Source organism: Coptis chinensis, chromosome 6 (genome assembly GCF_015680905.1).
Source record: "Coptis chinensis isolate HL-2020 chromosome 6, ASM1568090v1, whole genome shotgun sequence".
In the NCBI taxonomy this organism is placed as follows: Eukaryota; Viridiplantae; Streptophyta; class Magnoliopsida; order Ranunculales; family Ranunculaceae; genus Coptis; species Coptis chinensis.
The window spans coordinates 98,530,454-98,543,488 of NC_141461.1; the positions used below are offsets into that span (position 1 = coordinate 98,530,454).

At 33.6% G+C, this 13,035-nt stretch overlaps 2 long non-coding RNA genes across 3 annotated transcripts; one reads left to right on the forward strand and one right to left on the reverse strand.

Annotated features, from left to right (window-relative positions):
* Positions 1-8,094: 8,094 nt before the first annotated feature.
* Positions 8,095-8,748, forward strand: LOC147495996 (uncharacterized). Its single transcript, XR_015199682.1, has 2 exons — positions 8,095-8,147; positions 8,249-8,748. It is a non-coding gene; the product is annotated as an uncharacterized LOC147495996 (long non-coding RNA).
* Positions 8,749-11,109: 2,361 nt separating this feature from the next.
* LOC147495997 (uncharacterized) lies at positions 11,110-13,035 on the reverse strand. Of its 2 annotated transcripts, none has more exons than XR_015199387.1 (3): positions 11,718-13,035; positions 11,443-11,602; positions 11,110-11,361 (listed from the first exon to the last, which is right to left on the reverse strand). It is a non-coding gene; the product is annotated as an uncharacterized LOC147495997 (long non-coding RNA). The 2 variants fall into 2 exon arrangements; XR_015199388.1 differs by having other exon boundaries at positions 11,697-11,867.

A 13,035-nucleotide genomic window follows, 5' to 3' on the forward strand; every position in this document is an offset into this window, starting at 1 on the left:
ATCTTCGCTCCCCTGCTAAGGAGATGTATGGATATCCGAGATTAATTTAGGAAACGAAGTTTTGTCACCGAAGTCGTTGTAGTATAAATGAAGTTTGTGAGTATCTTCTCTCGAAAAACTCTCGAGGCTATAACTCATCCACTAGGGGAATTCCTAGTGGTTTAAGGCCTTGTTGCATATGGTCAATGCAACCGCACTCTGTGAAACGAGAATTAGCTTAGGACTACATATTTTTGGCCACTTATCTATTTTAGTGTCTCTTCTTTGCTTGAGGACAAACAAAGTGTGTTTTTGGGGTAGTGTGATAAGCACCCAAAAGTGTATTATGAAACCCCATTGAGACATATAAATTTGGTTAATTATGTGTTTAATAATCATGAAATAAATATGTTTTCATACTTTTGCGGTATTTGCGGTAAACATGGAAATATTGGTTAAACCTCGCGATAAAAGCACGAGGAACTACGTATATATGAATTCTTCCAAATCCGCATGTAGCATCAAACTTCCAAAGCTCCTACCTCTCAACCAGGACTCGAATCGCGAGAAGAGAGCTGCTCGCATAATCGTAGGCGATGAACTCTACGATAAAGGGAAGTTGTAAAACGCCCAAATATCGGACCGCCATCGATCGCATTATGGACCCACTATCTTGGGGCCACAAGATTGGATGAGTCATCAATCATGGAGCATGTCAAGACAAAAATAATAAATTATTGGTGTAAAGTTGACACCTTGCATGTAATAAATTAGATTAGGTGTTAATAGTGAAAAAAATGAAAGGTGTCACTTTGTTTTAATGTGGTGGATAAAAATGAAGTAAATGTGGTTTGATGTTTCACGTTGGAGGAAATGAGATTTCTCTCAAATGGAGAAGAAAATAGACAAGGGTGGGGGACACTCCATTTACTCCCTTGACTTATTTTCCTTACATGGTATTATTTTAGTTCCTTAGTCATTTGGATTTTTTAGTTTTTAGTTTTTGTAAGAAAGCTTGTAATAGTTTTAATGGAGGAAACATTTGTTTTCTTCTAGAAAATAAAAAGCAAGTGAGTTTGATTGTTTATCTTCTTCCTCTTTCTCTCTCTTTTTGTTTTTCTAGTTGTAATTTCCTTGTCCCAAGGATCATGAGCTAACTTCCCTTTTGGGGAGTTAATCCAACTCATGTGAGGGAAAAACAATTGTTGTTGGTTTGGTAGGTTGTTAGGAAGAACAACTAGCTCTACATCCTATCCCAAAATGATAGTTGGTGTAGTGTCTAGTTAGGAATCAAAGCAATGAGCTTAGAGATAAGTCATTGCTTGGTTCCACTTGCTAGAATGTATGAGCTCTTAAGTGAACCATACATGCTAGGGATCAAGTTTTCTTCCATTAGGGGCTTGTCTATGAGTCTAGGAAGAATCAATAAACTTTTCAAATCAACAACTAAATGTTAGTTTCACATGAGGAGGATTAGCTCTCCACTTTTTTTTCTTTAGTAATTTGTCTTTTGTATTAAGTGCATGATTTCAAACTTTAATGTTTTTTTTAATGTTGTGTAGGAAAGAAACCTAGCATTAGTAATATAACCTTACTCATTAGTTCCCTAAGAGTAACAAATAATTTGTAGTTGTCCTAGACTTTAGGTTGGTTCAAATCCTTACTTTAGCTCTACGAAAACGAAAATCGTGAGTAAGAAACTTTGAGTTGCTTTTGTACCAAATTAGAGATTCTAATCTCTAACGTAAGGAAAAGCTAATATCATATGTTTAAGACACAAGACAAATAAATAAGACCCACTACTGTCACTACTCTAAAAATGGAAAATAAGTAATTTGTATGTAAACCTAAATTTAAAACCATAAAATGATCGCAAGTATTTCTTAAAAAACTTAAATACTCAATAACATAAAATTATATCCACTTCACAAGTAGCATGGTTAAGACAGATTTTTGAACTTACTGTAGTTCTGCCTTGCATATTACAATTGTAAGGAACAAAAACAGAATTGGGGCAGTATATAATGGAACAAGGCTACTCTTGTGAGCCTAAAAAATAAGGGAAAAAAAATGAAATAAAAGGACACTTGATTAGTACAAAGAGTTTTAAGGCAAACAAGCAATAAAACTTGGAAGAATTTACTGGCCTCATATCGTAATCTCAGGAGAAAAGGACTCAATTGCTTCTTGATCTGTCAAGAGATACCAGAAAATGTGTTATTCGTCAGGGATGTCATTGCTTTTTTTGAGTTGACTGTTAGTTGTTGCTTCTTAATTTTTGCATCCAACACCAGACTATATGACCCACAAGGAAAAAACTAAGAGCGTCAGATAATGAAATAAACAAAAAATAACTTGCCTTTTCTTTGTAGGGCTCATTTGGATAAATTCCTGAATTCCATCAGCATCATTTGGAGAACACAAAATTCTTACTATCATGACTTGTAAAAAATTGAAAAAAAAACTATCAAATTGTTTACTCATATCGTAAGGAACCAGAGAAATGGGAGAGTTTCTGCTACCATTGCCGCAGTGTTTACAACACTATTCAAGTGCAAGCCAATCAGCAATGGACTGAAATACATCGAAACACCACCTACTGTATGAATTGTTATTACCTTAATATTTAGAAAGTGCCTTCAATATCACTGTGGGCATTATAGCTTTGAGTTGCAAGATCCGACTGAGATGATTCCAATATCTCCAAGTTTTGAAAAACTGCAGACCGAAAACCCAAAAAAAAAAAAAACGTACACCGAAATCAAAAGATACCTACTTTAAGAATCTGCAATTCCCAAATTTTATAACCCAAAGAAAAAGAAATTAGAACTTTTGTGATGAGAGAAATCAGTTCGCGAGGGAGAGTAATTTGTTCACAATGGAGAGAAATCAATGGTGTGAGTTTACCTCGTCTTCCTCAGCTAGTTCTTCAAGTTTTCCTCTTTGACCTAGCTTTGGAAATGAGAAGAATTTAGGGTTTAGCCGAGATGAGGGGAAACCACAGTAATAAGGAATATTAAGTGTTAGAAAATTTTTAAGGGGGGGATGCGGGCGGGTGATGAAATTAGAATGGTCAATTAGATTACAAGTTTAATTTTCTTTTATGTCGTTTATATCTTTTTTTTTGTGATGGATAAAAACATAAGAAAAGGGCAAGATAATCGTGACCCAATTATCTAATTATTTGACTCAATTATCTAATTATTATTTTGAATATTGGTAACAGTTGTTTCCATGTGTAACGGATATATCTGTTACTCCATTAATTAGTAACCGATATATCTGTTACTAACGTAAAATTGTCTCTGTTACAAAATGGCCATTCTGGTGTAGTGTCAGTTTTCTCGGTTTGTTTTTGGTTGGGCTATTTTTGGTGCAAGAAAAGAGTCTAGAGGTTTTTTATTTTTTATTTTTTGTTTAAGGGTGGCTAGTCTAGCAAACCAAGTACGCGCCCTATTTCATTTCTATTTAACATTTTAACCTTAACCTAATTTTTTCCACGGTTTTTTTTCTAACTAATTAACTTAATTAAGAGGAGCCATATTAATAATAACACTTCTGGAAGTCACATTATAAGTAATTTCGAAAACTTGGTAAAGTCACTTTTTAAGTGATGTTGGATACATAGATATTACATCGCTTTATAAGTGACACGGTGAGTGACAATATCTTTAAAGTGATGTTGAATACATGGATATTACATCACTTTATAAGTGACACAGTGAGTGACATAAAAAAGTGTTACTACATCACTATCATGACATCACTTATTAAAATGATGTTGTACAACTTTACTATATCAGCTTTTGAAATAAGTGATGTTAAAAAAAATTGTGATAATTATTACATCACATGCTGAGAAAAGTGATGTCATAGCTTTCATATGACATCACTTCACTGAAAGTGATATAAAATTAGTGATGTCATATGTCATATTTGTTGTAGTGAGTTTTATTTGTTTTTTTAGATATAGATAAAAGTTTGGGTTTTTATTTTTATTTTGAGTTGGTTTAAAATTTTTTTTTTTTTTTAATTGTTTGTAACGAGTGGGGTAAATATTGCCAAAGAGTTTAATAAGAAGTTGGGTTCTCAAGGATTGTGAGTGAATTTGTTATTTGACAGAGAATTTTATTTGTTTTTTTTTTCAGATATAGATAAAAGTTTGGATTTTTTAATTGTGAGTTGGTTTAGTGTTTTTTGTTTTTTTTAATTGTTTGTAACGAGTGGGAGTCGGATAAGTATTGCCAAAGAGTTTAATAAAGAGTTGGGTTCTCGGGGATTGCGAGTGATTTTGTTATTTGGCAGATGAGTTTTATTTGTTTTTTTAGATATAAATAAAAGTTTGAGTTTTTTAATTGTGAATTGGTTTAGTGTTTTTTGTTTTTTTTAATTGTTTGTAACGAGTGAGGTAAGTATTGTCAAAAAGTTTAATAAGGAGTTGGGTTCTCGGGGATTGTGAGTGATTTTGTTATTTGACCGAAAAGTTTTATTTGTTTTTTTTTAGATATAGATAAAAGTTTGGGTTTTTTAATTGTGAGTTGATTTAGTGTTTTTTGTTTTTTTTAATTGTTTGTAACGAGTGGGATAAGTATTGCCAAAGAGTTTAATAAGGAGTTGAGTTCTCGGGGATTGTGAGTGATTTTGTTATTTGGTAGATGAGTTTTATTTGTTTTTTTAGATATAGAAAAAACGTTTGGATTTTTTAATTGTGAGTTGGTTGACTGTTTTTGTTTTTTTTTAATTGTTAGTAATGAGTGAGAGTGGGGTAAGTATTTCCAAAGAGTTTAATAAAGAATTGGGTTCTCGGGGATTGTGAGTGATTTTGTTATTTGGCAGATGAGTTTTGTTTGTTTTTTTAGATATAGATAACAGTTTGAGTTTTTAATTGTGAGTTAGGTTAATGTTATTTGTTTTTTTTTTTAATTGTTTGTAACGAGTGAGGTAAGTATTGTCAAAGAGTTTAATAAGGAGTTGGGTTCTCGGGTATTGTGAGTGATTTTGTTATTTGACCGAAGAGTTTTATTTGTTTTGTTAGATATAGATAAAAGTTTGGGTTTTTCAATTGTGAATTGGTTTAGTGTTTTTTGTTTTTTTTAATTGTTTGTAACGAGTGGGATAAGTATTGCCAAAGAGTTTAATATAAGTACTTGGGTTCTCAGGTATTGAGGGATTAATTGAAATCGTGTGTTTATTTTTTTCTTAAATATGGTTAGTTTATTTTTTGTCATAAATAAGTGGCAACTAACTGAACTCTTTGTTAGAAAGTTTATTGTTTTGTGGGCTGATAATTGTGTGGCCCCTATTTTTCTTTGTTAGAAAATTTATTGTTTTGTGTTGATAATAGTGTAGCCCTTATTTTTTGTTTTAGTTTGGTGGCACAAACCAACTGCTTGGGTTGCTTTGCCTCAGGGCCGGCATTGGTAACCAGATCCAACATTTAGTAATTTGTCACACACCTTATCTTTTATCAATGGAGTGGAATTTTCTGGTGTAGGCTGAGATTGAAGTGTGACAAAAGTGTCAAACAAAACCAGTTAGTAACGTATTTCGCCTAGTTGGTAATAGGTATATATATACCTATTAAATTTCTAATGGGAAGTTCTACTAATGTGTCAAAAGTCAACATCAAGAACCTACCTCATTTTTGTCGCCCATTGGGAACATCTCGTCCAAAAGTTCGAAGTCATCCACACTCAGAAGAGGATCACTCTGCATTCTCTGCCCATCCGAAGTGATCGGTACCTGCAAGAAAAACGCAATAATTATGGTCGCACCAAATTTACCAAAACACAGATTGTAAATCGTGTGTTTTGAAAGTTTAAATAGCCAGAGGAAGTTGCCATTATGTCTGACCATTTCACTTTACATAGTGGATTTCTTCACAGCAATTGAAAAGAAGTAGTGGATTAGATAACTAGCTAACCTGACCATTTCATTTTGTCATAACACACTCATACAAACTAAAAAAGCGCCAAATCTCAACCTACTATACCTCCACAGTATTATGTGATTCTTCAGCAAAGGACGGATTCATATATCCCATTATGTGTGCTGCACCACAATTCATTCCAGTAAATGACTCCTCAGAGAACAATTTGCCTTTTCCTTTCTCAATTGGTAGAGCTTGAGTGACATCCTTGTCCTTGGTTCCAACATACGCATTAATTTCTTTTAAAACAAAATCAAAGATACAATTGGTTTAATACAAAACTCATAAGTGAACATTTATTTGGCTAACTATTTATACTCTCTAAGCTATGTAAATAAGTTATACATACTAGCAAAAGTGCACGTGCATGCACGTGTTATTAGGTGTGAACTTGATGGAATGTAGTTGAATAAAAAACTAATAAAAAAAGTTAGCATACTTTACACAATTTACACTAATACAAAATGTTACATTATACTACCATCAATTTCAGTCGCTCTCTTTGTGCACTACCTTTGAACCTTAATAAGCTTCATTAAGTCTTCATAATGTAAATTAAAATAGGATACTTGGAAAAACTATGGTAGCAACTTTCTACTCCATTGGCTTTCTAGCAAAGCCCATACTTCAATAAAACGGTTGTCAGACGAAGTGCTATCAACAATAGCAAGAACTGGTTCCATCTTATTAGATGGCCACTTGAGAATAGGGGAGTGCTAAATACCGACTTGATAAATAACAAACACATTGATCACATCCTATAATTTACAACTGGAGTCTGGAGTTCTGAAAATTTACTACATGTACGTTATACAGTTGGTCCTTTTAATAAGTTTTTCTTTATGGCCAAGTATGATCAAAGTAGTCTAAAGCCTTATGGACAAAATATGAGCAAAGTAGTTCTATAGTCGTGCTCACCTACTTGAGTTCTTACAAAAAAAAATGGATTCTTTTTTACGTTATATGGTTTTATTCTTTTTTTTTTTTCACAGCACAACTTAGAGCAATTACCAACTTGTTCATAGTCATGGATCAATCGGGTCGCGGTGGTCATAACGTATATGAGTGAAATTGGTAAAACTAACCTTTACCAAAGAAAATAGTGAAGAGTGAAGACGTCACATATTGAAAATTAAAAGTGAGACAGCTTGCCTCATGTAGCCCAACATAGTTCTTGGTGTCTACCGTATTGTTAACTACCAAAACAATAACTACGTTTCAACTTTCAACAAAGCAATGAGTATAGTGATTAGAACTAAAACTCGTTTGTAGATGACACAACAATAATATTTCAACATAAAACTGGGGTAAAAACCCTGATTTGAGTCTTTATTAGCTTAAAACTCATTGACTTTTTGAATTACGGCTAAAGCCCATCCCTTTTTTTAAGTTGTGAATTAAAAGTTTCCGCACGTTAAAATTATGGAATAAGGTCATTGACCCAATTAGATCACCTCCTTTAGCTTCTTCTAATACCAAATTTACCCTTTTCTTATCTGTTTAGTTCTTATTGTAGTTTGTCTTGAAAAATCTCTTTTTATTGAGTTTGAGATCGTGATATGTGATTTCATCAATTGAAAAAGTTTGGGTAACATAAATTTGTTATCCATGTTTGGGTAATGAAGAAAGGAATCACTAGTGGCTTAGCAAGAAAAAGGTTAGATTTTTATGATGTTGGGCTTTTGATTTAATGTGTAAATGAGAATTGGTGTTCTTCATTTTTAAGTTTTAAGCTTGGTTTTGTTAAGGTACAGTGTACGTTTGGCTTTGTTAAGCTTCAAATACTTAAGAAATAAAAATTTTCTTGTTTGTTATGATGTGAATAAGATCTAGATAGAAATGTCAAAGATGCAAGAGCTCTTATTGCAACACAAGATCAATTAGAGATGGTTCTGATTACTTAATCTTATTGTTGCAAAGACTTGCACTTTAGCCTAGATATGAAGTAGCATTGGAACTCAATTCTTGAACACTTCGTTCGAATTAAGGAAGTGGCTAATATGCTTTAGGAATATGTTCTTAGCTATAAAATGGTGTATGATGAAGAATTGACTACTTCTTTAGACAATAGTAGTTAACAAGAGATTTCGAGAGAAAGAGTGAAGCTTCTTTCTGAAAATTTTTTCGTCAACCGATTCATCTGATAGACAGTCTTCACTCAAATGCTTTTTTGTTTATGATATGAAGAAAAAGTTATGGTTGGACTTTGTAAACAATATGATAAAGAAGGTCAATGGGGGTAAATTATTCATCTCAATTTCTTTAGCAATTGTGATTTATGTGGATTGATTTGGAGGATTATTGGAATAAATGGTATCTCACTATCCCTATGCAATGCAGGTATTTGGTATTGGGTGAAGCTTGTTGCTATCTTGGATTAATAGAAGATACAATGGTTCTCCTACAAACAGTAAGCCGCTACAATTCAAAGAGAAATCATATGATGTTATGAAGATATCTTTACCTTGTCTAATGCCGCTTTGTGCAATGACATGAATAACACCACGCTGCCTCCTTCCGAGGCTGCATCAAGTTTCAAAGGGGTATTATGCCGAGACATTGTTTGTATTTGTGATTCTTCTGAGCATTGGACTATGCGTTGTTGTTGTTCTTTTTTTTTTGACAAACCGTAGTTTTACGAAGGATCCATAAGCTAAAAATGGAAGAGCACTCATTAAATGAGTGAGTGATGGTTTGAGTCCATCTAGATCCAATTCTAGCACCTTTTGGTGTAAAAAGGAATAAATAAAACGTCGTTTGATGGTAGTATATGCATAAGAGGCCTCTTTGCATAGATGATCGATAACATTTGTATATGTATTATATTAGGTTTTGTATTAGGTTGAAGACATGTTTTAGATTTGTTTGCACACAAACAATTTTTGCATTGCGCAAGTGAGTTAAAAAACCAATGGTTTTGTGATGGTAAATTATACTTTTTTACCATATATAGATGACATAGGTTTTACGTTTCACAACAACTCATACTGAAGCATGGGATCCTTTTCAATGAACACTAACTTGGTAGTAATAGACAACATAATATTCATGTTGCAGTAAAGTTGACAGTGTAGCATCCATGTTGCAGTAGATTTTCCAATGCAACATCCCTGTTGTAGTACGTGGGAGTTGACAGTGGCTGTTGCAGTAGTAATATTAATATACAGTGCAACATCCATGTTGCTGTGGGGGTTCACATGTTCCTTCTAATCTGGCTATTGAGTATTTAAAGAAGTACAACATGTTCCTTGTTAAGTCTCTCCATGCTTCTTCTCCTCTCGCAGTTAAATTAGAAGCCCTGCAATGGGTTCATAGCTTTTGCAAGGTTGTGGTAATTGTAAAGGGTGATGTGAGTTTCATAAAAAAAATCATCATGAAGAAAGTGGCTTTGTTAATATATGTGATAATTTGATTACTACGCATTTGAATGCATTTCAGATAAGGAGCCAAAAGTGAGGTCTTGCGTTGCACCAGTCTTGGATAATCTTTTGCAAGTAAGACTTATTTACCATGGAAACTTGTATGAAATTGTAGGAGTCATCCTCGAGAAAATTGGTGATCCTGATACTTCTATAAAAAACACATTCTTGTTCTTAGATAAGCTAACATCTCTTTTTTAGTTTTATACTAAAAAAAATCAAGCTTTTAATTTGTTTTTCTAATACCACGCTTACAAGTACCTTCCTCATGCACAAATTGTCATTTGTAGAATGTCTCATGTTTGGAGCCCTTAATACTGCAATTGATTCTGTCACCGTTTTAATCCATATCTCTGCGACAAACTTTCTACTAAGTATGTCCATTAGTGTGAGTATAATAAAATGACTTGTATGCTCAAACTGGAAGAGCGCTCATTAAGTGTGAGGGTGATGGTTCAAATCCATATGGATCAATAATAAAATGACTCGTATGCTCAGAATGGAAGAGCGCTCATTAAGTGTGAGGGTGATGGTTCGAATCCATATTCGTCTTGATGGTAGTATATGTACAGTCGATAGTATTTGTATGTGTTATGATCGAAATTTGTAGTCACAAATAAATGTAGTCAATAGAATCTATGTTGTTTTTGTGTATTTTTTAGTCATTGATATAATACTTCGGTTAATTTCTAAACTTGAAGAACATTGCATTGTTTATCTTAGTTATGTGACAAAAGACCTCGACATCAAGTGTAATGTAGGAATGCGACCTTATGACTTGAGTCTAGTGTTGCAGTGAGAGTACGTTGACAGTGCAACATTCATGTTGCAATGGGAGTTCACAGTGGTTGTTGCAATAGTAATAGACAATGCAACATCTATGTTGCAGTTGAGTTGACATTGTAACATTCATGTTGTAGTAGAGTTGCCAGGGCAACATCCATATTGCAGTAATAATAGACAGTGCAACATCCATTTTGCATTAGAGTTGATAGTGCAACATTCATGTTGTTGTACAGTTGCCAATACAACATTTATGTTGCAGTAGGAGTTGCCATTGGTGATTCTTGCAGTAGTAATAGTCAGTGCAACATCCATGGTGTTGTAGAAGAGTTAATAGTGCAACATCTATATCACAGTGGGAGTTGATAATGGTTGTTGCAGTAGTAATAGACAGTACAATATCCATGTTGCTGTAGAGTTGACAGTGCAATATTCATGTTGCAGTAGTTGTTGAAGTAGTAATAGACAGTGCAACATCCACGTTGCAGTATAGTTGACAGTGCAACATTCATGTTGCAGTAGTAATAGATAGTGCAACATCCATGTTGCAGTATAGTTGACAATATAACATTCATGTTGCGATTGGGAGTTGGCGTGTGGTTGTTGTAATATTAATAGACGATTACAACATCCATGTTGTAGTGTTTGAGGGAAATTTCGGAGAGAAATCAATAGGAAATTTTAAGAACAAAATTACCAATTGAAATTTCACAAAATTTCAAGACAAAGTTCACATGAGAAAGTTAAGCCGGGTTTCATATTTGGCGTTATTTGTTTTGTCTTAAAGGGCAAAGTGGTAATCTAACTCAAAAGTCAACCGGATGGGCTTTACACATAAATAAAAAACCAGGTGTCTTTTATCCATAATTAAACTGGAACTGTGGGCTTTAGGCCCAAACTCTGATATTTCAATTTGTCTATGTTTTGAAGAAATACCATAACAGACACACTACGATTTAATACAAACATACAACAGTTAAACAAATATAACACATAAAAACATTCAATAGTTGAACATCTTGGCGCACCACATTAAAAGTCACATGTAGATAAATTTCAAAATTTACAATAGTTCTTTCACACTCTGGGACTGAAAAGAAATTAAAACCAACATGGCGAGCCATCCCACCATTCGTTTGTGTCACCAAAGTCACAATTGAAAATTCCAGGCTTGCAGCGACAACATGCTCAAAACCATTTTCTGTACTCCAAAGCCTATGCAAATCAACCGCTATGATCACGTTCCACACGCTTTAACATGGATCAACAGATAGGCCGAAGATTTAGTATAATAATAATTGTAAATAATCAGTTCAAACATCCAATTTGTACCTCATCAATTCATCCCAGCAATGCTTCTATTCATTATGAAAATAATTCTGCATTATTGACTGCGTTGGGACCAATGAGGCATTGACAACCATTCATCTGAAATATTTTCTATGTAGCCTTAATGCCTTAATGCCATGAGAGAGAGCATGTTCCAAAGTTGCTGAAAAAAGGTATCATTGTTGAGATTAAAAAGAAAACTGAAAACCAAACGGGGAAGAATCTAATAAATTGGTCATTAAACTATTAAAAATAACCAGAAAACCAAGGTCACTAACTTGTCTACTGAACTTGAATCAGAATCTCTATTGGAGTTGAAGACTTTCCAATGTCTGCTACACCGGTGCTTAAGAACAATCAGTCTCTAAGGGGAGAAACGACATACAATACTATAGTTCCTAGAATGGTGCGGGTATGTGATTTTTTTTGGGGATGAGTTGATGCATCACAATCAACAGGTAAAAGTAATATACTCACTTTGTTCTGTTGAAATTTTTTTAGCATGAACTTCCACGGATAGAAAATTAGTACATAGATCATCCGTCAATAGCAGTAGCAACACACGTAACTGAATGACATAGGCCTGATCGAGCATAAACTGATTATAAATCCTTATGTTGTTGGTATGGTTATTTGTGTTTGTCAGAGTCTATCTCCTTAATTCACTTAAATGAATCGAACCTCGATACATGGCAGCGTTGGCATAAATTTTTCTAGTTCCTGAAAAATAGACTAATTGAGTTAGAACTAAAGTAATTACAGGATCCCCCTTTAAAATTTTCTAAAAAAAGTACTCAATCATTTGTAGGTGATAAAATACACCTATTGTTGTGGTAGTTTGCTTGAAAGCATACTCTGATGCAATATTTATAGTTAAATGAAAGACATGATAGTGGTTCCAAAGGCATGATATGTTTATTGTGGCTTCCCTATATATAGCCTATTTGGACCACATACAATGTATGTCTGAAATAACTAACTAAGAGTATAGTTTTTCCATATAATAAATGGTCTTATACATATTCTATAATGAATCAATTGTACATTCAGATGATAGCCAATGTTATATAGAAGAGCTTTTGCCAAAGATGGTAAACACACATTAGGATTAGGGCTCTTGATCTATGTAGATATTCTAAATCTGGTATAGCGATGAAGCATAAATCGTCCGTAGACTATCAGAATATGAAGTTGCAATAATTAACATATCATATCTCGTTGTCTGGTGTCATAAGAAACATTAAATACATAAGAGTGCACGCCTAGTGCATTGTTCGTATTTTTAGTGTTAGTTTTTTAGCCTCACGTGAGCTGCAGTAAACCTAGTTGTGTTTCATTACTTGTTTTCCTTCAACTACTCAATTAGAAACTGATAATTAGTTCAAATGTAGTGTTATGATTAAGCATATTCAGATGACCAAGAGGACATGTACCATATCCTATATTGAAATAATATCAGGAAATAATATTATCCTATATTGAGGTCAACAACTTGTTGTGCTCTTTGAAAACACAATCACGAAAACATACAACTACGTTAATTTAGAAGCAATTTTCAATGATAAAATTTTCTAGTGAACTTTGTAAAGAGAGGTT